This window comes from Palaemon carinicauda, chromosome 43 (genome assembly GCF_036898095.1).
Source record: "Palaemon carinicauda isolate YSFRI2023 chromosome 43, ASM3689809v2, whole genome shotgun sequence".
Taxonomy (NCBI): Eukaryota; Metazoa; Arthropoda; class Malacostraca; order Decapoda; family Palaemonidae; genus Palaemon; species Palaemon carinicauda.
Window position 1 is genome coordinate 30,234,158 of NC_090767.1, and position 24,111 is coordinate 30,258,268.

At 35.2% G+C, this 24,111-nt stretch overlaps 1 long non-coding RNA gene across 2 annotated transcripts in view; it reads left to right on the forward strand.

Moving 5' to 3' along the window:
* LOC137634034 (uncharacterized) overlaps nt 1-23,879 on the forward strand; it is a 34,940-nt gene extending 11,061 nt beyond the window's left edge. The window contains exons 2-5 of one of the 2 annotated variants that reach the window (XR_011042434.1): nt 6,628-6,813; nt 9,979-11,747; nt 12,689-13,599; nt 13,632-23,879. This is a non-coding gene — a long non-coding RNA (uncharacterized lncRNA). The remainder of the gene's footprint in view (nt 1-6,627; nt 6,814-9,978; nt 11,748-12,688; nt 13,600-13,631) is intronic. The other variant, XR_011042435.1, reaches the window with a different exon arrangement.
* The last annotated feature ends 232 nt before the right edge of the window (nt 23,880-24,111 follow it).

Here is a 24,111-nt window from a genome sequence, read left to right on the forward strand (position 1 = left end):
GTCAAAATGTATGTAAAAGTTTTGCATTATAATGTCAAATCTTTTATTAATTCATGCCTAACCATTGTGTTTGTGTTTGGTTACAAATGCTATAATTTCTTATATACATATAAACATATGATGGACAAACTCTATTGTAATGCTCTTGGATGATCGTTTTGCCTCCTTGCAATTAAATGCGCAAGTTTAATTATTTTTTCGATGTTTCATATATAAGCTGAAGACCCCTTCGGATTAAACCAGCTTTCAGATATTATTGTTATTATTTATAATCAATGTTTATTCATCACATAGGCCTGTATGTCTGCACAATTTAATACACAAATTAAAATAAATATAAATATACACTTAATTATATATAGGCATGAGCACCTTGGCGAAAGAGAGACCTAGGTAAGTAGCCTTTGTTAATACAGCCAATATGGGCGCTTTTAATTTTTATTTTGTAAATCTGAGATGCCCCTTTTGATGTTTAAAAATTGAGATGCCACCTCCCCCACACACACTACACACTGAACTGACGGTGATACTTTTGAAGTCACCCATGCGATCGGATATAGCATGTTTACACAGGAATAATGATACTTTTAGGGCCTAGCCGAGACTGACCTGATATGAAATAATCAGAACAGATACGTGCTTAGGATAGTGAGGATTCACGTAGATCAGCCCGTGATATTCTGGTCAACCACAAGTCACGTCTGCGCTTGGATAATTCCTCTGTATCTTTGTCCTGATTCTGAATAACTGCCGGTATGCGGTAGAAACTCTTGTCATCTCTTCGTCCTCGATTCCCACAGCCAACAATAGCGCAAAAACTGGGCATTGTGTGAATGTGAATGTGATGAAATGGCTAAATATTCAACAGCTCAACCATAGCTATTCACTGAACGCGTCTTTGTATGCCCTCCAAGATGGCGGACCGGAAGTTTGATGACGTGTATTGAAAGCACTCTATAGCCTAAGTGAATTTTCAATACTTTTCGTTTTGGTTTTGAAACTGAAATATGATTTAGCTTTTATATATATTCCTGTTTTATGTTCATTGGGATATTTACTATTATTTTTCAGATGTTGGTCGCAAATTCGTAGTAGGTTAGCCAGAGTTTATTAACAAATTCAGATTGGTTTTCACCTGGGTATTGGGTGGACATCTTTAGACTACACCAGGTAAAATTGAGGCCACACAATGATCGTTAAATGGAATTCCTATTCTTAGATAACAAAATCCATACCCCAGTTGAGTCATTATTCCACTAGCATCGAATTGAAAGTAAGCAAGGCGAGTTTTTTCTAAATTTCTTGTTATATCTCGATTTTTGCTTTTTCATATCTTAAACGCAAAATGTCTTGAAGTACATCATCCTCATTAACATCTCCTACATCTATTGACGCAAAAGGCCTCGGTTAAATTTCGCCAGTCGTCTCTATCTCTCTTTTGAGCTCTTAATTCAATACCTCTGACTTCACTCTTCATATTCCTCACCCATGTAGGCCGGGGTCTTCCAACTCTTCTAGTGCCTTGTGGAGCCCAGCTGAACGTTTGATGAACTAATCTCTCTTGGGAAGATTATGATGAGGGTTAGATGGAGAGGGTTTGGGCATGTTCTTTAAATACATCAGGGAAATATAATTTGCTTTATACCTTCGTTAAGGAGGGTTCATTTGTAGTAACACTGTTCATTGATTCAAATCATTAAGGGACATAAGATCAGAGTTGATATATGTGATGTATTATAAGGCATAGAGAAACCATTGCAGTGGGTGGAAATATTTACTTTAGTTATACCTCATTGCATCGGAGGGGGGGGGGGGGGGAATACAGTATTAGTGAATTGTGCTATTCAGAGGATAGGGAGAAGTAAGTTGTTAACGGCTTACGTTTTTTTGAATGACGTAGACATTTGTAAAGAATGCATTATGAGCGTTGAGCCGTCATCAAAGTTTCATCCAAGGATTCAATGTTTTGAAAGAGAATCGATCCTAGATTAAAATTCCAATGACTCGACTTTTTCGGTCAACGATCCTGGTGAAAGGTTGTTATTTTGCTGAACTTGCTAAACTTGCAATTTAGCAGGTGACTTTGACTTTGACGGCTGCTTTTCCGGTTCCATACAGGACCCCCACTTTCATTTTATCTTGTTCATTCAGAGTACATTTCATATCACTTATTGCTCATTAACTGTGAATAATGAATTAAAATGTTCGCTGTACACTGTGAATGTGCAAGCCAATATTTTAATTCACGTATGTGACGACAGTATTGAAAAGGAATTTAGATATTTTTCTGTTTTATCACCATCATCTCCTCCTACGCCTATTGACGCAAAGGGCCACGGTTATTTTTTGCCAGTCATCTCTATCTTAAGCTTTTAATTCAATACTTCTCAATTCATCATCATCTACCTCACGCTTCATAGTCCTCAGCCATGTAGGTTTAGGTCTTCCAACTCTTCTAATGCCTTGTGGAGCCCAGTTAAACGTTTGGTAAACTAATCTCTTGGGGAGTGCAAAGATCTCCATCTACCCCTCTCATATCCCATAGTGACCACGTCCCCCTTGGCGCTGTATAAATTAATACCGTCAATTATGTATTTTATATTTTCCTTCAAAATGTATTACAGTTCGTCGTGATTAACTTCATGGAATAACATGAGTTGGAGGGAAAAGTATTGCATTAGTATACTAGACATTACAAAATTCTTCAGCCCAGCGAAACAAAAGCAATGACTTCTCCATTGCTTCATTTTACGGATGCCTATTATACTTGTTGCCTCATATTTAAAAAAGCTTTGTAATTTTCTATGAATCTTGAGTCGATTCATTAACATAAGACATATGAGTGACAAACATAGGTTATCTGAACCAAGAACAAATAGTAAATTTGGTGAAAGGGCTTTTAGCTACTGTGCGCCTAGACATTATAATAAACTGCCAACTGAAATGAAGGACCTAAAGGGAGCAATTGAATTTAAGAAGAAACTAAAGACATTACTTTTCACAAGATCATATGATTTGGAAGATGCTACAATCAAAGAATTGTATAAGTTGTAATGAAAATGTTTCGTTAGATGATTGATATGGACCCGCCCGAGAAGTAGTTCACTCGACTTCAGTGGAGGGTTGGATTTAAACCCAAAATAAATAAACAAGTAAGTGATCCCCTGGATAAATCACCCTAATTTTACTAATTCACACATTTTAGTTTTGGATTCAATACGTCAACGAAAATCTTTTTTGATTTAAACAATCAACTGCTTTAACTTACTTAAATGATTGTTTCTAATCCCCGGTGCACTGGAGGACCTACCTCAATTACTAAGAATATCATACTGCGTAATCTTCGTTGATTGTTAAATTTCATGAAATTAGAAAAGCCTCCTTCTTCTTTCGAAAGCCTTAATATCATCTGCCCTTTGGATGTAGATTGAGTACTTGGTATACAAACTTAAGAACGCAGATCTGAAAGCTCAACAACTCATAAATATTCTTGTGTCCATTATTTGTTACCTGCACGATGTATAACAATTTTCTTATTTGTGTTGGACGTCCAATTATGATAATTTGATGAGTCTCGTGTAATATCTTTAATTAATTCCAAGGTTAATAGGCAAGGCAGTGTTGTTTAGTCAGTAGTTTGTTATTAATCTTTCTCCTCTGTTTATTATGATTTACAACTTATGTTACACTTCCATTATGTTGTAATAGATAGTTAGTGTAGACGATCCTGACAACAACTTAGTTAATCTGAGTTTCTTAACAATGCCCTTCCAGATATTTCTTTACGAAAGCAATATTTCTAAGGTGATTTCCACTGAGAGAGACAAGTTATAGTCCAGTGATTCAACTATGTAACGAACTCTACTGAATAGCCAAGCCAAGATTGCCGTTAGGCATAAAATTTATTAATGTCACCAAAGTTTTAAAGGTTTTAAAGCCACTCATGCATGGCAAGGGAAAGTGACAATGCCTTGTTATATAATCTCTCTCTCTCTCTCTCTCTCTCTCTCTCTCTCTCTCTCTCTCTCTCTCTCTCTCTCTCTTAGAGACATTTGAGATTCATTTAATCCCCAAATTCATCCCCAAATAGTTTAACTCAAAATGTGTTTGTATTTAATCACAAATCCTGTAAGCATATGACAGTGTGGACGCACTGTCTCAACACCCCCCCCCCCCACACCGGACCAAGACGTGCAAAACATGCATTTACGAAATTTACTTTTGAATATAAAATGGAAACATAATTATAATTTGATTTCTAACCCATAGAAATGTTATAAAAAATATCCTCAATATGGTGAAATTGTCATTAACTACGTTTTTCTTCGTTCTGTTATTAACTGGGGCCTCACCCCTTACCCCCAACGCCCTATTACTACCTCCGCCAACGGAGTTGGAAGGAGGTTATGTTTCACCCCCCTGTTTTGTGTGTGTGTGTGTGTTTGTGAACAGCTTCCTGGCCACAATTTTCATCGTGGAGTAATGAAACTTTAAGGGATTAACTGTTATGTAAAAAAATGGAAATTATTAAATTTTGGAAGGTCAATGTCAGAGGTCACGGTCAAGCAAAATGTCCAATTCACGTAATCAGCCATAAGTTTGGACATCGTTGCCACAGAGACTTTAAACTTGGTTCATATTTCAGATATGAAAATTCACTCTTTTACATGTTAAGGTCAAAGGTTGAGAAATAGGCTACCGTGACGGAGGTCTGCGCTCTACTGAGTGCCCCTCTAATTGTGCTTTAACTGCTACGTAACACATGATCACGTAAGGGAAGGGTGGGGAAAGTGGGTTTCAGTGCACTCCACGTGGTGCACTGTAGGCACTACTAAACAGCTTCTACAATATCACGTTGGCACTTAGCTAAACCCTCATTCAGTTTTTACCTCAGAATATAACTTTCGTTTTCCCACATTTACTCATATTTGAAATGAACCCTTTTGGTATTTTTGCTAGTTGATCCGGGGAACCAATTTTTATACCTAATTGTTGAGGTTTTTTTTTTTTTTTTTAGTGAACTTCCATATTACGTTAAACATTATTCCAGTTTTTTTTTATTTGAAACTCGTCTTTTATTACCTTTTTAACTTAAGTTTCCCTTCATATTTTTTCACACGTCTTTTCAAAAACCTAAAATTCAATTTTATTTTTCATTCACTTCATAAGTGTCATTTTAACTACTGGAAAAATGAGACCATAGTTTTAGCATAAGCTGAAGGGAAGTAAAAAATAGGATACTTAGAACAACAAGTTAGGAAGTATAGAGACGTTATAACAGAGTTGGATAATTGACATTGAAGGGTGAAAATAAAGATATAGAGACTGCAGTGGTACCTACATTGTTAGCAAATATTGAGACCTATTGTGTTATAATGTTAGATAGACTTCGGTTCAAGATTGCTAAAGGAATATTTGAACAAGTTGCAAGTAAACCTTATTTTAGGGTTGATAGTGAGAACAAACATTTGGACAGGAGAGAGAATAGAATAGTAAGAAAAGGTGTTGCATTTTCAAAACATCATTGCATAAGATAACAAATAGTTAGTTGAAGAGACAATGGAAGAGAAAATAAGGGAACTACATGGTCTATGTTAAGTAAAAATCATTTATAAATATACAAAAAGTATATTAACGAAATTGAAGAGATAAGAAATAAAGTAAAAACTAAAAATCAAAATAAAAGGTTAAAGGAAAACATAAATTGCTATAGATATATAGGAAAAAGGAAACAGAAATAACATAGTTGTTTGTAAAAGGGAATAACAGAATGGATTACATGGGTGGAATCAGCAAAGAGAAAACTACCATATCAACCAATCACGGCTGAATACGATATCATTATTATTATTATTATCATTATTATTATTATTATTATTATTATTATTAGGCTACAACCCTAGATGGAAAAGCATGATGATATAAGCCCAAACGCTCCAACAGGGAAAATAGTCCAGTGAGGAAAAGTTTAAGAACAATAATAATATCAAAATAAATCTTCTCCATATAAACTATAAAAACTTGAAAAATAACGAGAGGATAAAAACTTCAAAATAACTATAAGAAGAGAAACAAGACGGAATAGCTTTAATAGAAAATGTAAAACAGGAATAAAAATGAAAGGCTTTGTGGGTTTTTCAAAGAAACAAATAATACAACAGAACATTTGTTGAGCTGTAGAGAGTTACGAAAATAAGCTTTAGCATAGAGTTAAGAAATTAGTTTTGCCAACTAAAGAAGTTGTCCCATATATTAGTTGATAATGAAAATGCTGGAGATTACATTGCCTTACACCTTGTGACTTTATTCAGTGTTGAGCAACGAGGAACATGGTTGTTGTAGTAAATTTAAAAGTAGTGAATATGTTGAGTCAACTGAAAAGGAACATTGAGTTTGTTTGAGTGGAAAATGAGTTTCTTTATACATTTGTTTTCCGTTTCATTTGTGATAATCAGTTAAATACTAAAGCGCGCTCTCTCTCTCTCTCTCTCTCTCTCTCTCTCTCTCTCTCTCTCTCTCTCTCTCTCTCTCTCTCTCTCTCAATACTAAGAATGCTGTTGTACATGGAATGATTGCATTAATAAATAAAATTACTAGAATATTAATTCATTTCTTGTTTTTCATCAGAGGTTGGACACAGTCAAGATGATGATGATCTTTCTAAAGACCACAAGACTCTACAAAAATAATCATCATCATCATCGTGCAGGTCTATCCATATCCCAAGGATATCGGCAATCATGGCTCTCCATTCCTCTCTCTTTCCGACTCTCGCAGCAACCAAGCTACAAATATACAATGCAGTAATTATAGGTAAGTGGTTAACTAAATAAGATATTATTTTAGTATGTGAGAACATTTAAAATGGAACACTCCTGCTTTTCAGGCTGTTTAAGTATCATTCAAAATTTAAATAACTTTTTAATACTAAATTTCAAAGTGTTTGGTTAAATTCTTCCTGCCAGTCCCAAGGTACATCCTTTGTCCAGTGTTTATAGACCAAGTGCAGTTTTTATTCCCGTTTATGTGCTCTTCCTACCAATAGGATAGATTCATTTGCTTGTAGTATAAAAGATGTTATTCCAACTTCATCCAGGCTTTTGTGTCTCTTCTCACGTTTTCATTCTCACAATTTCACAGACATCTCAACTAGTACTTCCCAGAATATCAACACAGCCACTTTTTTTTTCACGTTTATTAACTTTATCCAAACTTTTGCCACTTTTCTCACTTTATAAAATGGCCCTCTCAATATGTAAGCAACTCCCACAACATCCACTTGGCCCATTATATTAATTTTCAACTCTGCACATCCATTTCAACATTCATATTTTTACCAATTCCATTTTCCTATCTTGTGCCTTCTAAATCACTAGTGTGTCGCCCCCCCCTAAAAAAAACCATTGCAGATCTAATGTCACTTCTATAAAACATTCCTTTAACCTTTGTAACCTTTGTACTGATCCCCTTCTATTTGTATAGTTAATTGTTAATTTGATTCTAAGTACAAAATCCAACTTTCTTGATGTCACCCAAACCCAGTTTCATTGTACCCTGTCTTCCTTCTACCATCCATTAAAATTGTCTTTTTCGGCTAGTCTAATGCCTTGATCTTCTTGTGCTTTGCTCCACATTTCTAGCTTAACAACAATAACAATATTATTAATAATAATAACAATAATATAACAACTTATTACGCATTTTTACGGAACATTTAGGATGTTAAAAGAAATAGGAAATTACTTTTTTTACTGGGATTATTTACCAACTTTTAGTATGTTCGTTTGTTAGTTTCCCGCCGGTAACATGCGTTTTTTTGTGATCAACAGTGGCGTATTATCATGTGCTGTTTATCAGCAAAGTATAGAAACCCTTGTGTTTGTTTTTTACTTGGCCAATTTGGGGATAAACGCTTTTGTCCACTTTTGCTGGAAACAGTGTTGTCTGGCTGTGAACTGTGCAAAGAAACTTGAGGTTAAAAAGGCAATTCTTTCCGTAAAGGGAGAAGTGAGATTAAATGTTCAAATCTTTTGGTATGATCAGTCATCCTACTACCAAATTGTGTCCTTTTTACGTAAGGTGGGCAGATGTATTATGACATTAAAAATAGCAGAATCTGTGGACATTATGCTGGTGATTATAAAAAGAATGAATGTACTTCAGATTTCGTCAACTGTCTTATTTTCTTTCTTTCTTACTTACTTACTAGCTTGTTTGCTTGATTATTAACTTGCTTGATTACTAACTTGCTTGCTTCCTTATCTACTTACTTGCTCGCATGCTTGCTTACCTCCTTACTTATTTACTTACTCGCTTGTTTGTTAGCTTGCTCGCTTGTTTGTTTGCTTGCTCGCTTGCTTGTTTGCTTGCTTACTTATTTACTTACTTGCTTGTTTGTTTGCTTGCTTGCTTACTTACCTGTTTACTTGCTTGCTTACTTACCTGTTTACTTGCTTGCTTACTTACCTGTTTACTTGCTTGCTTACTTATTACTTACATGTTTGCTTGCTTGCTTGCTTACTTACATGTTTGATTGCTTACTTGCTTGCTTACTTACATGTTTACTTGTTTGCTTGCTTGCATGATGGAATTATTGTGAAGTCATGTTGCCACATTCTCTCTCTCTCTCTCTCTCTCTCTCTCTCTCTCTCTCTCTCTCTCTCTCTCTCTCTCTCTCTCTCTCTCTCAAAGAAAATATTAATAAAACACTTAACATAATGGTAATTCCATAGCACCCGGCATATTTGTAAATTAGTTAATTTCCATAGACAAGTCTTAAACGACCTTCCACTTAATGTCAAGAATAGCAAAAATGTGGCAGCTTTCAAGAAAAACCTGAAGACTTATCTTTTTAGAAAGTGTTATAATAGTGACCTGAAAACTATTAAGCCTAAATACAAATGCTGGCGAATAACTGATAAGATACAGAGCAAAATATTAACTGGAAAGAAATTATTTTCACACACCAAGGCCCGCCTGAACAGACCTTTACTGTCTGATGGAGGGCGAGAAATAAACCCCTAAAAGTGAAAGTAAATGATCCCAGTACTTAAACATCTTCCCAAATTAACCTTTTAACTTCTATTGCCTCAAACCCTGCTATTGCATTTAGAAATTCTTGTTATTGCTTTTGGTAGAAATTTCCCTCTGAACCAGCTGTCACAAATAAGTTTCCAGTGGGAGATAGATATTTTAATACTGCTTAAAGGATATTCACGAAAACTGTGTCCTTGCAGGATGATTAAGCATTTCAGTGATAGATTGCTTCTAAACTATGATTGCGGTGCCAGTCCAGCTTTCTCGTAGGCTTAAATTCATCCCCAAGTGGCAGTAATCCTTGTCATGTTTTTCAAATTCGTTCTCATTTTTGTTTTTGAGGGTCGTAAAACATTGCCTTCAGTTTGGAATGAAAGGAAACAAGATACGTAAAAAGCAGCTAAAATATAGAATCAAACTAAAGTATTCTAAGCTGATATTAACATTGGTAATCGTGACACATTACACAAGAGATTTTATGTCAGAAGTCGCCAAATATTTTCATACTTATTTTAAAGCACCCTCTTAAATTTTCGGATGCCTTGTTGTTTGTAATTCAATCATTTTGATGTTAACACATAATCCTATTCGGTTTTTTATATACCTGCCATGTTTAATAAGTGCTTTACGGGTATATAAACTATTCAAAAATTTAAGGCCGATGTAAATATTTTAGTTTTAAGCTTTACGATGCTATAGTCATCGTGTTTAGTGAAACATTCGGAAATCAAACAATTTGATAAATTAACTTTACAACAGTACTACTCAAACATTTTATCACTGAGTTGCTATTTTAAATACTGAAAATTTCTTAGATAGTCAACTAGTAATAAGTGACTTAAGTTTGGAAGGAATCAAATTATTACGGGAAAAATTTAGTTTTAAGTACAGTAGTAGGCAAGGTGAACATTTTGCTAAAATGTCCTTTCCATTTCTTTCCAGTTGACTAGGCATTCGTATGGAAATGAGGACTGGAAGAGGACATTAAGGCTGTCCTTAAGTTGAGAAATTACAAGAAGAGCTAGAATCCTCTGTCGTCTGTTTGAGCCAAGTTAAGTATGACGACACCATCAAGGGTGAACTGAAGCTGTAAACTTTGCATGAATTTGTAAATATTCGTTTTAAGGTTTTGTGCTTATTAGAAAGCAGGTTAGATTTCTGGCTTTCAATGCTGATATGAAGTTCCCCAATCAATTACAGTATAATATTAGATTATGCTGTGTAAATAGCAGATATTTAAGATCTTTTAATTTCTAGAAATTGGTTTTCCATTCAGTGAGATTTTTTTCCTTAATTTGAAACTGGAGTGATAGGCCTTATAAGATTCACTTGAGTTGTTTGATCAAAATATAGATTTTTGGCTCATACTTTTTTTTTCTTTTTTTACTAATTCCAGATAGTTGACAAGCTTTGATCAAATCTATTCATTTTTTGTAAAAAGAAAAAGTTGATCAAATTGTCATAAATTTGTTTTGATTCATACCTTTCTTTTATTCATTCCAGATAGTTGGTAAGCTTTGATTAAACCAATGCATTTTTGTAAAAAGAAAAATATAAATACTAGTATAGTTTAATCTCCATATAGACATTGAATAAGTCATCTACTTTTTTTGGACAACAAAACTTAAATTTTACATTTTTGGTTAAATAATATTAGGAAAAATTAGTTGTGTAAAATGCGCTTAGACAAATAATATTTACCTATTTTTTTGGACAGCAAAACTTCAAGTTTACTTTTTTGTCAAAATTTTAGGAAGAATTAGTTAAGTAAAATAAGCAAAAGTTAAGAATCTGTTGAAATTACCTTTTTAACTCTTTCCAGATTAGTGTTCCAGTTTGGTATGGCACTGAAGAAGCCTGGAGGAGGCGCAGACGTTGATGTCCTAGAATTTGAGAAATTGTCTGATTGAGGTCTTTGGTCTTCTTTCTTCTGTATGAGACGAGATAAGTATGGCATTTTCAGTTATCTAATAATGTAAACTTCATTTAGATGGTAAAATTAATTTTAAATGTTGTGATTTTTAGAATCTAGAATAGATTGTGTGACATTTAAACTTAGTTACAAGAGTACAGGCTAGGGATTTTAGACTGGGCTGGGTAGCCTAAATATTATTATTATTATTATCATTATTATTGTTATTATTACTAGCTAAGCTAAGCTACAACCCTAGTTGGAAAAGCAAGATGCTGTAAGGCCAACGACTCCAATAGGGAAAAATAGCCCAGTGAGGAAATGAAATAGGGAAATAATCAATATTTTTATCATTGTTATTATTATTACTAGCTAATCTACAACCCTAGTTGGAGAAGCAAGATGCTATAATCCCAAGGGCTCCAACAGGGAAAAATAGCCCAGTGAGGAAAGGAAATAAGGAAATAAACAATCTTAGAAATTATGAATATTAAGATAAAGTAATCATTATTATTATTATTATTATTATTATTATTATTATTATTATTATTATTATTATTATTATTATTATTAGCTAAGCTAACAACCCTAGTTGGAGAAGAAAGATGCTATAAGCCCAAAGGCTCCAACGGGGAAAAATACCCCAGTGAGAAATGGAAATAGGGAAATAATAAGTAATATTATTTTTATCATTGTTATTATTATTACTAGCTAATCTACAACCCTAGTTGGAGAAGCAAGATGCTATAATCCCAAGGGCTCCAACAGGGAAAAATAGCCCAGCGAGGAAAGGAAATAGGTTAGTGATGGTAGTGCACCATGTGTGGTTTACTGTAGGCCTTAATTCAAAGTAGTATTTAATTTTTGTTTAGCAAAGGTCTTTCTACTCGTATTTGTGTGAATTCACTGTTGAAAACTTAACATAGGAACTCGAGCACATCCTTTTATTAGTTCTTAATGTTTTGTCCTGAAATATTTTAATTTCTTCGCCAAAATTATTTGTTGGTTTCTAGAATATCATAATTTTGGTGGGTTAAATTATCCTAATCATTCTGGATCTTAAAATATCTTACTTTTTGGGCTTGAAATATCCTACTTTTGTGGATTAAAATATCTTACTTTTTGGGCTTAAAATATCTTACTTTTGAGTGCTTAAAATATCCTACTTTTGGGAGCTTAAAATATCTTACTTTTGGGGATTAAAATATCCTACTTTTGGGGCTTAAAGTATCTTACTTTTGGTGACTTAAAGTATCTTACTTTTGGTGACTTAAAGTATCTTACTTTTGGTGACTTAAAATATCTTACTTTTGGAGCTTAAAATATCTTATTTTTGAAAACTTAAAATATTTTACTTTTGGTGACTTAAAATATCTTACTTTTGGAGCTTAAAATATCTTATTTTTGAAAACTTAAAATATTTTACTTTTGGTGACTTAAAATATCTTACTTTTGGTGACTTAAAATATCTTACTTTTGGGGACTTAAGCTATCTTACCTTAAGGGATTTAAAATATCATACTTAAAAGATTTTACTTTTAAGGACTTGAATCATCTTACTGTTGTGGGCTTAAAAAATCTTACTTTTTGTTGCTTGAAATATCCTACTTTTGGGGGCTTAATTTGTTTCCGATTGAACTGATTTATTAAATATTAAAAATGACTGAAAACTAATTTTCTACTTTACAAATCTTGATTAGTAATTTTCTGAGAGTTCCTATTAACACTTTTGTCTTTCAGGTTAACGCGGCCTTCTCCTAGGATGCTTAAAACCCCTTTTAACCAAAGAATGATGAACATCAAGGATACATTATGGGATACAGACTCTCCTGGTCAAGTCCTTCAGTTGGAGCAGAACAAGTGGAACCTCTAGAACACCATTTCGGCTCTGGGTGTAGGAATCTGTCCCTAGTTTAATTAGTTTTTCATAATGAGGATTCAAATATCTAGTTCAAGTTTTAAGTCTTGGATAGTGTGCTAAGTCATATTGTTAGCTTACTAATTTACCTAAATTCTTTCCTTTTTAGTTTCATGAATTTAGTTTTCATAAATTAAATTCTCATTAGTAATTGGTTTAATGAATAGTTGATGACTAACATTTAGTTAAATATCAATTTAGGTCTATAGAAATCCATGTCAATAACCAAGATTGAAATCTTGCGTAAGCTAACCGGAAGTCTTATAAAGCTAAATTATATCTCATTTTCATTAAATTTCTGGTAGTCCTGATAGAAGATATTTCAGGGAGGGGTTTAGGCTATTTCACATAGGAGTTAATTCAGGTAGGAGTTATTTTGGGTATGAGTTAATTCAGGTAGGAGTTATTTAGAAGTTCTTTCAGGTAGGAGTTCTTCCAGGTAGAAGGTGAGCTATTTCAAGTAGCAGTCATTTCAGGTACGAGTTCTTTCAGTAGAGGGCAGGCTATTTAAGGTAGAACGTGGGATGTTTCATGTAGGAGTTATTTCATGTAGGAGTTTTTTTTTCAGGTAGGAGTTTTTTTTCAGGTAGGAGTTAGGATATGTCAAGTAGGAATTATTTCAGGTAGGATTTTTTTCAGTAGAAGGCAGGCTATTTCAGTTAGATGCTGGGATGTTTCAGGTAGGAGTTATTTCAGGTACGAGTTCTTTCTCGTAGAGGCTGGGATATGTCAAGTAGGAGTAATTTCAGGTAGGAGTAATTTCAGGTAGGAGTAATTTCAGGTAGGAGTTCTTTCTCGTAGAGGGTAAGCTATTTCAGGCAGATGCTGGAATATTTCAGGTAGGATATCTTTCAGGTAGAGGCTGGGATATGTCAAGTAGGAGTTATTTCAGGTAGGAGTTCTTTCTCGTGAAGGGTGGGTTGTTTCAGATAGAGGCTGGGCTATTTAGGTTAAATTTGAGTCTAGTGATGTCTTCAGGATTGATTCATTTAATCCAGTGGCCATTCAAATCATGAGATCCTAGAAAAAAGGTTTTCCTAAATCTATTTGTCAATTTTGACTTTCAAGAATTGAGTATTTATAGTAAGATTTGAAAATCTTTATCGATATCAAAATAGTTTTAGGCTTGTAATCTATATATTTTTTAAAGTTGAGGAAATAGGAACATGTTAGTAAATTAGTTGGGAGAATTTCAAACTATAGTGTTATTATATTAGGAATTAAGTTTATATAAGATTACTGAATTATCCGATGCCAAAACTTTCAGTTGATGGAAATGAGGTTTAAGTTTAAGTATAAATAATTCATTTATTTTGTGGCATTTAAATTGAGCTGCTTTAAATGCTTATTTCAAGGTGTGTTCTTGTTTAGCCTTTCAATTTTCCTTTCTGTCCTATAAGCTTGAGGTTCCTTAACACAAAACCCTTTCGAGTTTCAATTGTATATCTTAGATAGTTGATCCCCTACATTGTATTTTAAATTTTATAAAGGATGATAACTAACAACTATATTTGAAGCAATCTAAAGTTTAAATACACTATTGGTCCTATATTTAAATATCTAGAGTAAATATTTTAATGTCTTTGTATAAAAACTTATCCAACTTTTTATTCTTAATTTTGTAAAATTCAGTATTTGATGAAAAGTCCATCCTACATCCCCATGTTGAAAATCTCTCTCTCTCTCTCTCTCTCTCTCTCTCTCTCTCTCTCTCTCTCTCTCTCTCTCTCTCTCTCTCTCTCTCTCAATATTAAGTTAATGTATAGAGAGGATTTTAGTAGTATACTTTGAATGAAATAAAAAGTTATAGAATATAGGCCTATCAAAAAGTTACTGTACATGTTTTTTCCAGATTTTAATTAGATATTATTAGAGAAGCTTAAATTTAAGGTTAGGAAAGATGGGTCTAAAACTTTGTGCTTCTGGGAAGGTCGAAAGGCTGATTTGTTGATTGGTATAGATTTAAATACTAAGAGTCAAAGTAGGAATTGAACATTGCTGGATAATACAGAATAGTGAATAGTTTTAGGTGATCGTTGGCAGACGAGATGATTAGGAGGGCTTTGGTGTGAAGTGGCTAGGAAGACTTTGGTGTGAAGTGGCTAGGAGGGCTTTGGTGTGAAGTAGCTAGGAGGGCTTTGGTGTGAATTGGCTTGGAGGGCTTTGGTGTGAAATGGCTAGGAGGGCTTTGGTGTGAAGTGGCTAGGAGGGCTTTGGTGTGAAGTGGCTAGGAGGGCTTTGGTGTGAAGTGGCTAGGAGGGCTTTGGTGTGAAGTGGCTAGGAGGGCTTTGGTGTGAAGTGGCTAGGAAGGCTTTGGTGTGAAGTGGCTAGGAGGGCTTTGGTGTGAAATGGCTAGGAAGACTTTGGTGTGAAATGGCTAGGAGGGCTTTGGTGTGAAGTGGTTAGGAGGGCTTTGGTGTAAAATGGCTAGGAGGGCTTTGGTGTGAAGTGGTTAGGAGGGCTTTGGTGTGAAGTGGCTAGGAGGGCTTTGGTGTGAAATGGCTAGGAGGGCTTTGGTGTGAAGTTACTAGGAGGGCTTTGGTAGAAGTGGCTAGGAGGGCTTTGGTGTGAAATGGCTAGGAAAGCTTTGGTGTGAAGTGGCTAGGAGGGCTTTGGTGTGCAATGGCTAGGAGGGCTTTGGTGTGCAATGGCTAGGAGGGCTTTGGTGTGCAATGGCTAGGAGGGCTTTGGTGTGAAGTGGCTAGGAGGGCTTTGGTGTGAAGTGGCTAGGAGGGCTTTGGTGTGAATTGGCTAGGAGGGCTTTGGTGTGAATTGGCTTGGAGGGCTTTGGTGTGAAGTGGCTAGGAGGGCTTTGGTGTGAAGTGGCTAAGAGGGCTTTGGTGTGAAGTGGCTAAGAGGGCTTTGGTGTGAAGTGGCTAGGAGGGCTTTGGTGTGAAGTGGCTAGGAGGGCTTTGGTGTGCAATGGCTAGGAAGGCTTTGGTGTGAAGTGGCTAAGAGGTCTTTGGTGTGAAATTGCTATGAGGGCTTTGGTGTGAAATGGCTAGGAGGGCTTTGGTGTGAAGTGGCTAGGAGGGCTTTGGTGTGAAGTGGTTAGGAGGGCTTTGGTGTGAAATGGCTAGGAAGGCTTTGGTGTGAAGTGGCTAGGAGGGCTTTGGTGTGAAGTGGGTAGGAGGGCTTTGGTGTGAATTGGCTAGGAGGGCTTTGGTGTGAATTGGCTAGGAGGGCTTTGGTGTGAAATGGCTAGGACGGCTTTGGTGTGAAGTGGCTAGGAGGGCTTTGGTGTGAAGTGGCTAGAAGGGCTTTGGTGTGAAGTGGCTAGGAGGGCTTTGGTGTGCAATGGCTAGGAAGGCTTTGGTGTGAAGTGGCTAAGAGGTCTTTGGTGTGAAAATGCTATGAGGGCTTTGGTGTGAAATGGCTAGGAGGGCTTTGGTGTGAAGTGGCTAGGAGGGCTTTGGTGTGAAGTGGCTAGGAGGGCTTTGGTGTGAAGTGGCTAGGAGGGCTTTGGTGTGAAGTGGCTAGGAGGGCTTTGGTGTGCAATGGCTAGGAAGGCTTTGGTGTGAAGTGGCTAAGAGGTCTTTGGTGTGAAATTGCTATGAGGGCTTTGGTGTGAAATGGCTAGGAGGGCTTTAGTGTGAAAAGGCTAGGAAGGCTTTGGTGGGAAATGGCTAGGAGGGCTTTGGTGTGAAAAGGCTAGGAGGACTTTGGTGTGAAATGGCTAGAAGGGCTTTGGTGTGAAGTGGCCAATAGGGCTTTGGTGTGTAGAGGCTGGGAAGACTTTAGTGTGAAAAGGCTTGGAAGGCTTTGGTGTGAAGTGGCTAGGAGGTCTTTGGTGTGAAATGGCTAGGAGAGCTTTAGTGTGAAAGGGCTTGGAAGGCTTTGGTGTGAAATGGCTAGGAGGGCTTTGGTGTGAAATGGCTAGGAGGGCTTTGGTGTGAAATGGCTAGGAGGGCTTTGGTGTGAAATAGCCTGTAGGGCTAGGGAGTGGGAGGGTTAGTATGCAAGCGTGTGAAATGGTAGGGCTTTGTCTAGTATTAGTATTATTCCTCATCTTCTCATAAGCTACATGAACATACCTTGAAATTAACTTTGAGTTAGAATCAGATTGTTCCCTCTAATACATAACTATAAGTTTCAGAACTCCCATTCCCACTCCTTGATCCTACCCCCTCCCAATTTGGAAAGATTTTAAAATAAAGGGAACGTTCATATGACTGAGCCTTCCTCCCCATCTGTCCCCCTCCCTCTTCTGGTATCAGTATTTGCCATAATCCTCACCACTGAAAGGCCAGAGGGCCCATGAAGTATATATCTTGCTTTTGACTGGAACCACTGTTCATTTAGGCTGTTTATGAACTTCCCATGTACGGAACTCGTTCATTCTTTCGCTGGTTTCATGAGAGAAGGAGATTGTTAACTTGGTTATGTTGTATTGTCAAAATGCTAGACTCTGTGCTATGGTGAACATGTTTAGTCCAATTTGATTTTCCATGAAATCTTGTCAGGGTAGATTCTGTCTTGTCAATTCTAGTCATGATTAATAATTCAGTCTTGTTAAAGGATCTTTAAAGCCTCAAATGATTTAAAAAATTTTGATTCATACTTTTAAATATTTTTGAAATTTAGTTTAAAACTTTTTTAAAATTTCAATCTTGAATTGTAGGAGATTGTAATGTCAAATTGAACAGGTTTCTGTTATGTATACACTGTCATTTCAAATCGAACTATATCAAATTTGTCATGTATTGTGTAAATTGAGTTGTGAAAAACTTTTTGTCAAGAGAGTGATTTAAATTCTGTCCAAGAATATGAGAGTTTTCAATGATAATGTAAAATTAGTAACTGTATTGCTAAATTTATCAATTTTATCTGTCAATGAAAATCAAAATGTAGAGAGATTTTAATTTAGTTTTAAAAATTTAGATAACTTTCTCAAAAAGTGTTGACAGAATCAGTCTTGCAATCCAGTGCTTTCCTTTACACTGAGAGATCCCTGAGCTCTTTGAAAAGGGGTCCAGCTGGGACTATAAATGTCCCAAGATATCTGATTCCTACTGTTTCTGTTCAGGACATAAAGGAGGGATAAAGAACTGCTGTAGTTATTTTAGAAGAAGTGTGTAATACATTCTTGAATATATTATTGTTGGTATAGTTTTAGTTGTTAGTAGGGAGTTAGGGCCAATGTTGATGAGGGGAATTAAGGGATTATTAAAGTTATTGTTTGTGTAATTCAGGATCAGGTAACCTAGCTTAGGGGATGTTTATATAGGGTTAAATCATATGGCTTCAATTTGATTTAGTTTAATCTGCTCTCGGTTAAGTATTTCTAAAATTTCTCCATGATTTGGAAAAGGTTCCGAACTGAAGTATGACTTTTTAAGATTAGATTTTATAAGACCTACTATAATACTGATGTGCAGGAATGTTTCTTGTGTAGTAATTTACAAAACTTAACCTCTCTGAAGTTATATTCATTTTATGCAAGGAAACTTTGTAGTTCAGAAAACTTAGACCTAATCTGATAAGCCTCTGAAGCTTGTACAAAACATCAAGTCAGAACATTGGTGTTATATTGTAATAAACTATATAGAACTCGCCAATTTCTTTTGATTTTAATGACACTTGAGATTTAAATTTACAATTTAGGTTGTTCACTATAACATCATAATTTCTACGCTATTCTTTCTAGACAACTAAAGCCAAAAACTGTTAAATTAACTGAAAGTTTAATAAACTCTGATCTGCTTATGCTAAAGTCCCTTACGTTTAAATGCTGATATATTTAATGTCATAAACTTGATTAAAACTATTTAAAACTTTAGTTAACTTACGTCCATGTTGAGTAACTGTGTAGTAACTTAGGGTAATCTAAAACTAGAAGTTAGTACATTAATCTTCAAAGCAAATTATCAGAATTTATGTAATTACTATAAGAAAAATCCTGAAAAATCAGTTTTTAGTGATATTAATGTCTTGATATTTCATGATATTTCAATTACAAAGTAGCCACTCATTCTGTATTTGAAACTTGCAACTTTTTCGAGTTATATTGAGTGTTTCCATATTTTCATATAGATGCATACAGAAAACCTTTACTGATTTGGTGGGATAGCTTTGCATTTTGATTGGATGACTTAAATTTAATTATCTTTAACAAAATTGTAGTTAAGATTATTTAAATGGAGTTATAGTTTTCTCAAAATACTGTACAGACGCTTTTCAAACGTACGCGCTTGCATTGATTTCAATGTAGATATTACCTTAATCTTAAAGTAACTTGCGATTGAATTTAGGAATTAATGAATGCAGGACAATGCATTCCTTGTACATCAGTCAACTTGTAACAAGCAATGAACGGATGGTTGGATGATGTCTGGAGTAAGTGTTAACCCAGTGACGGGGGGAGGTCCCCAGGGACAGGGGAAGCACCCCAGGGACGGGGGGAGGGCCCCAGGGACGGGGGGAGGTCCCCAGGGATGAAGAGAAGGAGGATCTAGTCTATAGGAAGGAGTTAGTGTCTCGTACTAGTTTTGTCTTTAGTGAGAAATTAGTTTAATCTGTAGCTGATTTTAATAGATCTGTGTAAAGGTTATATTAGTGAGACACTTAGATTAGGTTTTCTCTGGTTAAATCAAGGTTAGCAAGTGTCTGTACCTCGGGTTAACACCAAAGATTTAATCTAGATTTATAGTAAACCATAGAATATTGAGTCTAAATAATGAGATATAGTTTAAATCATGAGATTGAGTTTAAATCATTTGAGTTTAAATCATGAGATTGAGTTTAAATAATGAGTTTGAGTTTAAATCGTTTGAGTTTAAATCATGAGATTGAGTTTAAATCATGAGATTGAGTTTAAATCATGAGATTGAGTTTAAATCATGAGATTGAGTTTAAATCATGAGTTTAAATCATGAGATTGAGTTTAAATCATGAGAGTTTAAATCGTGAGATTGAGTTTAAATCATGAGATTGAGTTTAAATCATGAGATTGAGTTTAAATCACGAGATTGAGTTTAAATCACGAGATTGAGTTTAAATATTGAAATTAGGGTAAACTTTGTTCAGTAGGCAGCTCTAAGAATTCAAATTTCATGACAGACAATATCGGTTTCCTCACATAATTGGCCTAAGGGGAAGTTTCAAATCAAAGCTTTTTAGAATAATCTAAATAATTCTGGTGCCTAAATTAATTTCATACTTGAATCGTAGATTTCAAAGATTTTCATGAGTAATTAATTAAATATATGAAATAGCAAATCCACAGGTTAATCAAAAGTAATTTCACTTGTTTTTGCATTAATTATAGATTAAATCTAAAGAATTTTTAAATAGCTTTATCAGTTGCTCACATTACCAGATTGGTATATCCTAATTGTTTTTATCTATAGATTCTCAAAATTATAAAGTTATTTTATGAATCTTTTAATATAACATTTTACGTGGCCACATTAAGATGAGGTGATAGGCAAGGTGTTGAGAGTTAAGTATGCAAAAATAAAAATATTCTTTATTAATATGGAAAAGTTTAAGGTTTTTTCAAACAATTCGTTTTTAATGGACAAGTTTCAGCCTTCTGCTTTGACCATAAGCAATGATATTTACAAATGATACCAACTGAATAAGATACTTTATAATTCTGGTTGTTTTTCGAAAGTCTTTTAATAAATAAAATTATTTTTCGATGAAAGAGTAAAGCCATTAGTTCATCCCATTGAAATATAGAAACACTTTGCAAGTCTTGGCCTTAATTCTTTTCAAATCAAGTTTCATTTGTCTTCAATATTCATGATAGGCCTAGTGGAGACATTTTGGTTGGAAGCCAACTAGTTGAGCCATATCTAGGATAACTGTAGATCCTCCGCTATCCTTAACATTGCGGAGAATTTAAGTTAAAGAGGAATACTATCATACCCATAGATGTTTTTAACATTGTTAATAACCGTTTCAAACCATATAATGGCCTAATATAAATCAGTTTCCTAAGTTTAAACTTTCATATTAATTTTATCTGATAAACTCATCAAAATATATTTATTTCACATAATACGTTTTAAGATAATTAATTTTTCAAATGATTAAAAAATCTACTGACTATTAAGATGGGAAATACGAAGTTTATGAAGCCAAAGATATTTCATTAAAGGTAGACTGACTTCAAAGTCAGAGAGGATGATTCCAAATACTTCAAAATCTCCTTCAGCTTTTCAATATTTGGTTTTAATAAGAAATGTTCAGGAGCATCTAATATCAATAGAATTTATTCAGGGCTGGGCAGTGTGTGTGTGTGTGTGTGTGTGTGTGTGTGTGTGTGTGTGTGTTTATACTGTACTAATTTTTTTATCGAGTAGGCCTACTGTTCGATTAGTTGGTGTGTTTGTATGATAGGAATAAGTACTAGACAATGTGACACTTTGGTAAAATCTCTGTTTGGTAGGTAGCCTTACTCTTAGTTTAAGGGTTGTTCAGCTTTGTAGGTAGACCTACTCTTAGTTTAAGGGTTGTTCAGCTTTGTAGGTAGGCCTATAGTTAGTTTAAGGGTTATTCAGCTTTGTGGGTAGGCCTACTGTTAGTTTAAGGGGTTTTCAGTTTTGTAGGTAGGCCTACTGTTAGTTTAAGGGTTGTTCAGCTTTGTAGGTAGACCTACTGTTAGTTTAAGGGGTTTTCAGTTTTGTAGGTAGGCCTACAGTTAGTTTATGGGTTGTTCAGCTTTGTAGGTAGGCCTACTCTTAGTTTAAGGGGTTTTCAGTTTTGTAGGTAGGTCCACTGTTAGTTTAAGGGCTATTGAGCTTTGTAGGCAGGCCTACTGTTAGTTTAAGGGTTGTTCAGCTTTGTAGGCAGGCCTACTGTTAGTTTAAGGGTTGTTCAGCTTTGTAGGTAGACCTACTCTTAGTTTAAGGGGTTTTCAGTTTTGTAGGTAGGCCTACTGTTAGTTTAAGGGTTGCTCAGCTTTGTAGGTAGGCCTACAGTTAGTTTATGGGTTGTTCAGCTTTGTAGGTAGACCTACTCTTAGTTTAAGGGGTTTTCAGTTTTGTAGGTAGGCCTACTGTTAGTTTAAGGGTTGCTCAGCTTTGTAGGTAGGCCTACAGTTAGTTTATGGGTTGTTCAGCTTTGTAGGTAGGCCTACTCTTAGTTTAAGGGGTTTTCAGTTTTGTAGGTAGGTCCACTGTTAGTTTAAGGGCTATTCAGCTTTGTAGGCAGGCCTACTGTTAGTTTAAGGGTTGTTCAGCTTTGTAGGCAGGCCTACTGTTAGTTTAAGGGTTGTTCAGCTTTGTAGGTAGACCTACTCTTAGTTTAAGGGGTTTTCAGTTTTGTAGGTAGGCCTACTGTTAGTTTAAGGGTTGCTCAGCTTTGTAGGTAGGCCTACAGTTAGTTTATGGGTTGTTCAGCTTTGTAGGTAGGCCTACTCTTAGTTTAAGGGGTTTTCAGTTTTGTAGGTAGGTCCACTGTTAGTTTAAGGGCTATTCAGCTTTGTAGGCAGGCCTACTGTTAGTTTAAGGGTTGTTCAGCTTTGTAGGTAGGCCTACTGTTAGTTTAAGGGTTGCTCAGCTTTGTAGGTAGGCCTACAGTTAGTTTATGGGTTGTTCAGCTTTGTAGGTAGGCCTACTCTTAGTTTAAGGGGTTTTCAGTTTTGTAGGTAGGTCCACTGTTAGTTTAAGGGCTATTCAGCTTTGTAGGCAGGCCTACTGTTAGTTTAAGGGTTGTTCTGCTTTGTAGGTAGGCCTACTGTTAGTTTAAGGGTTGTTCAGCTTTGTAGGTAGGCCTACTGTTAGTTTAAGGGTTATTCAGCTTTGAAGGTAGGCCTACTGTTATTTTAAAGAGTTGTTCAGCTTTGAAGGTAGGCCTACTGTTAGTTTAAGGGGTTTTCAGCTTTGTAGGTAGGCCTACAGTTAGTTTAAGGGGTTTTCAGTTTTGTAGGTAGGCCTATAGTTAGTTTAAGGGGTTTTCAGCTTTGTAGGTAGGCCTACTGTTAGTTTAAGGGTTGTTCAGCTTTGTAGGTAGGCCTACTGTTAGTTTAAGGGTTGTTCAGCTTTGTAGGTAGGCCTACTGTTAGGTTAAGGGTTGTTTTAGCATTTAGGAATTCTTAAATTAGGGTCTCTACACATAGCTTCCAAAATGTGTCATATTTGAGAGCGTATTACACATGGAACTAAATTGACTTTTTGTGGTCCACGTGCAAGGTTAATCTGTACTTCGGTCCGATCTGCCTATCTGCTAGGAGGAGTAGTAAGGATAGTCAGGGCAGTGGTTTGCACGTGTCTTCTCCTTTACCCAACTCAATCCTGCACATGAAATGGGACGGATGAGAGAGAGATCCTTTGGGGGCAGTTGTGGTTCCTGTCTGCTTTTGAGAGAGCAAAAGGATTCTGGAGTAATTGATCGTGGTGGAATTGTAATATAAGACTGATGAGGTCTCTTCTCCCTCCAACCATTTTATCATTTAATTATTGTTTCTAAACGAAAATTTAGATTTGAAAAGATATCCCCTTGCTCTGTATTAACTAATTAGAATACTATAACATTATCTTGAAGAAGCATCATACTATTCTTGTCATACTTGATTCACGATCATTGCATTAATGTCTGTAAGATTTTCAATAAAACATTTAAAAAAGAGAAGGAAATGGAAAGCATTCAAGGGCCTGGTGACTTTGTTCATTCAGAAACAAAATGCTTAGTTAATCTTGTTACCAGGTGGGAAGGGGCGGGCCTTGGTGGGCTTTCCATTTCCTTCTCTTTTTTTATTGAAAATTCGACTAATTTACACAATCATGACACTTGTAACCTCAAATGTTTAACATCAAACTCATTCCAATGTTCAGAAAAATCAGAGATAACGTATTACTTTAGTATCCCATTTTATGGGATCTGAAATATTCGTTTTCTATGATTGTCGTTGGTTGAGTTTGTTAGAAAACGGGGTTAAAGAATTTTATATAGTTTGTCATTGACTTTGTAACGTATTCATATTTATACTTAATAATGCTATTAAGTGTATTGAAACCTGTTTTGTGTATGGCAATTAATCTTCTATAATAAAAGACATTATCTAAACGTATTTGTTTTTCTTAATTCATAATGTAAAAATAATTTTTACCACAAAATAGTCGACTCGGTCTACTATGCTTAAACCCAGAGTTAAAGTAACATATAAAGATAACTAATTTTGAGGCTAAAATTATTTATTATCACAAGACTTAGAGTTGTCAGGAATGAATATACTTATGAGAATTGAACTAAACATGAATATCATAGAAAATAGTCTTCATTTTCATAATACTTTCAT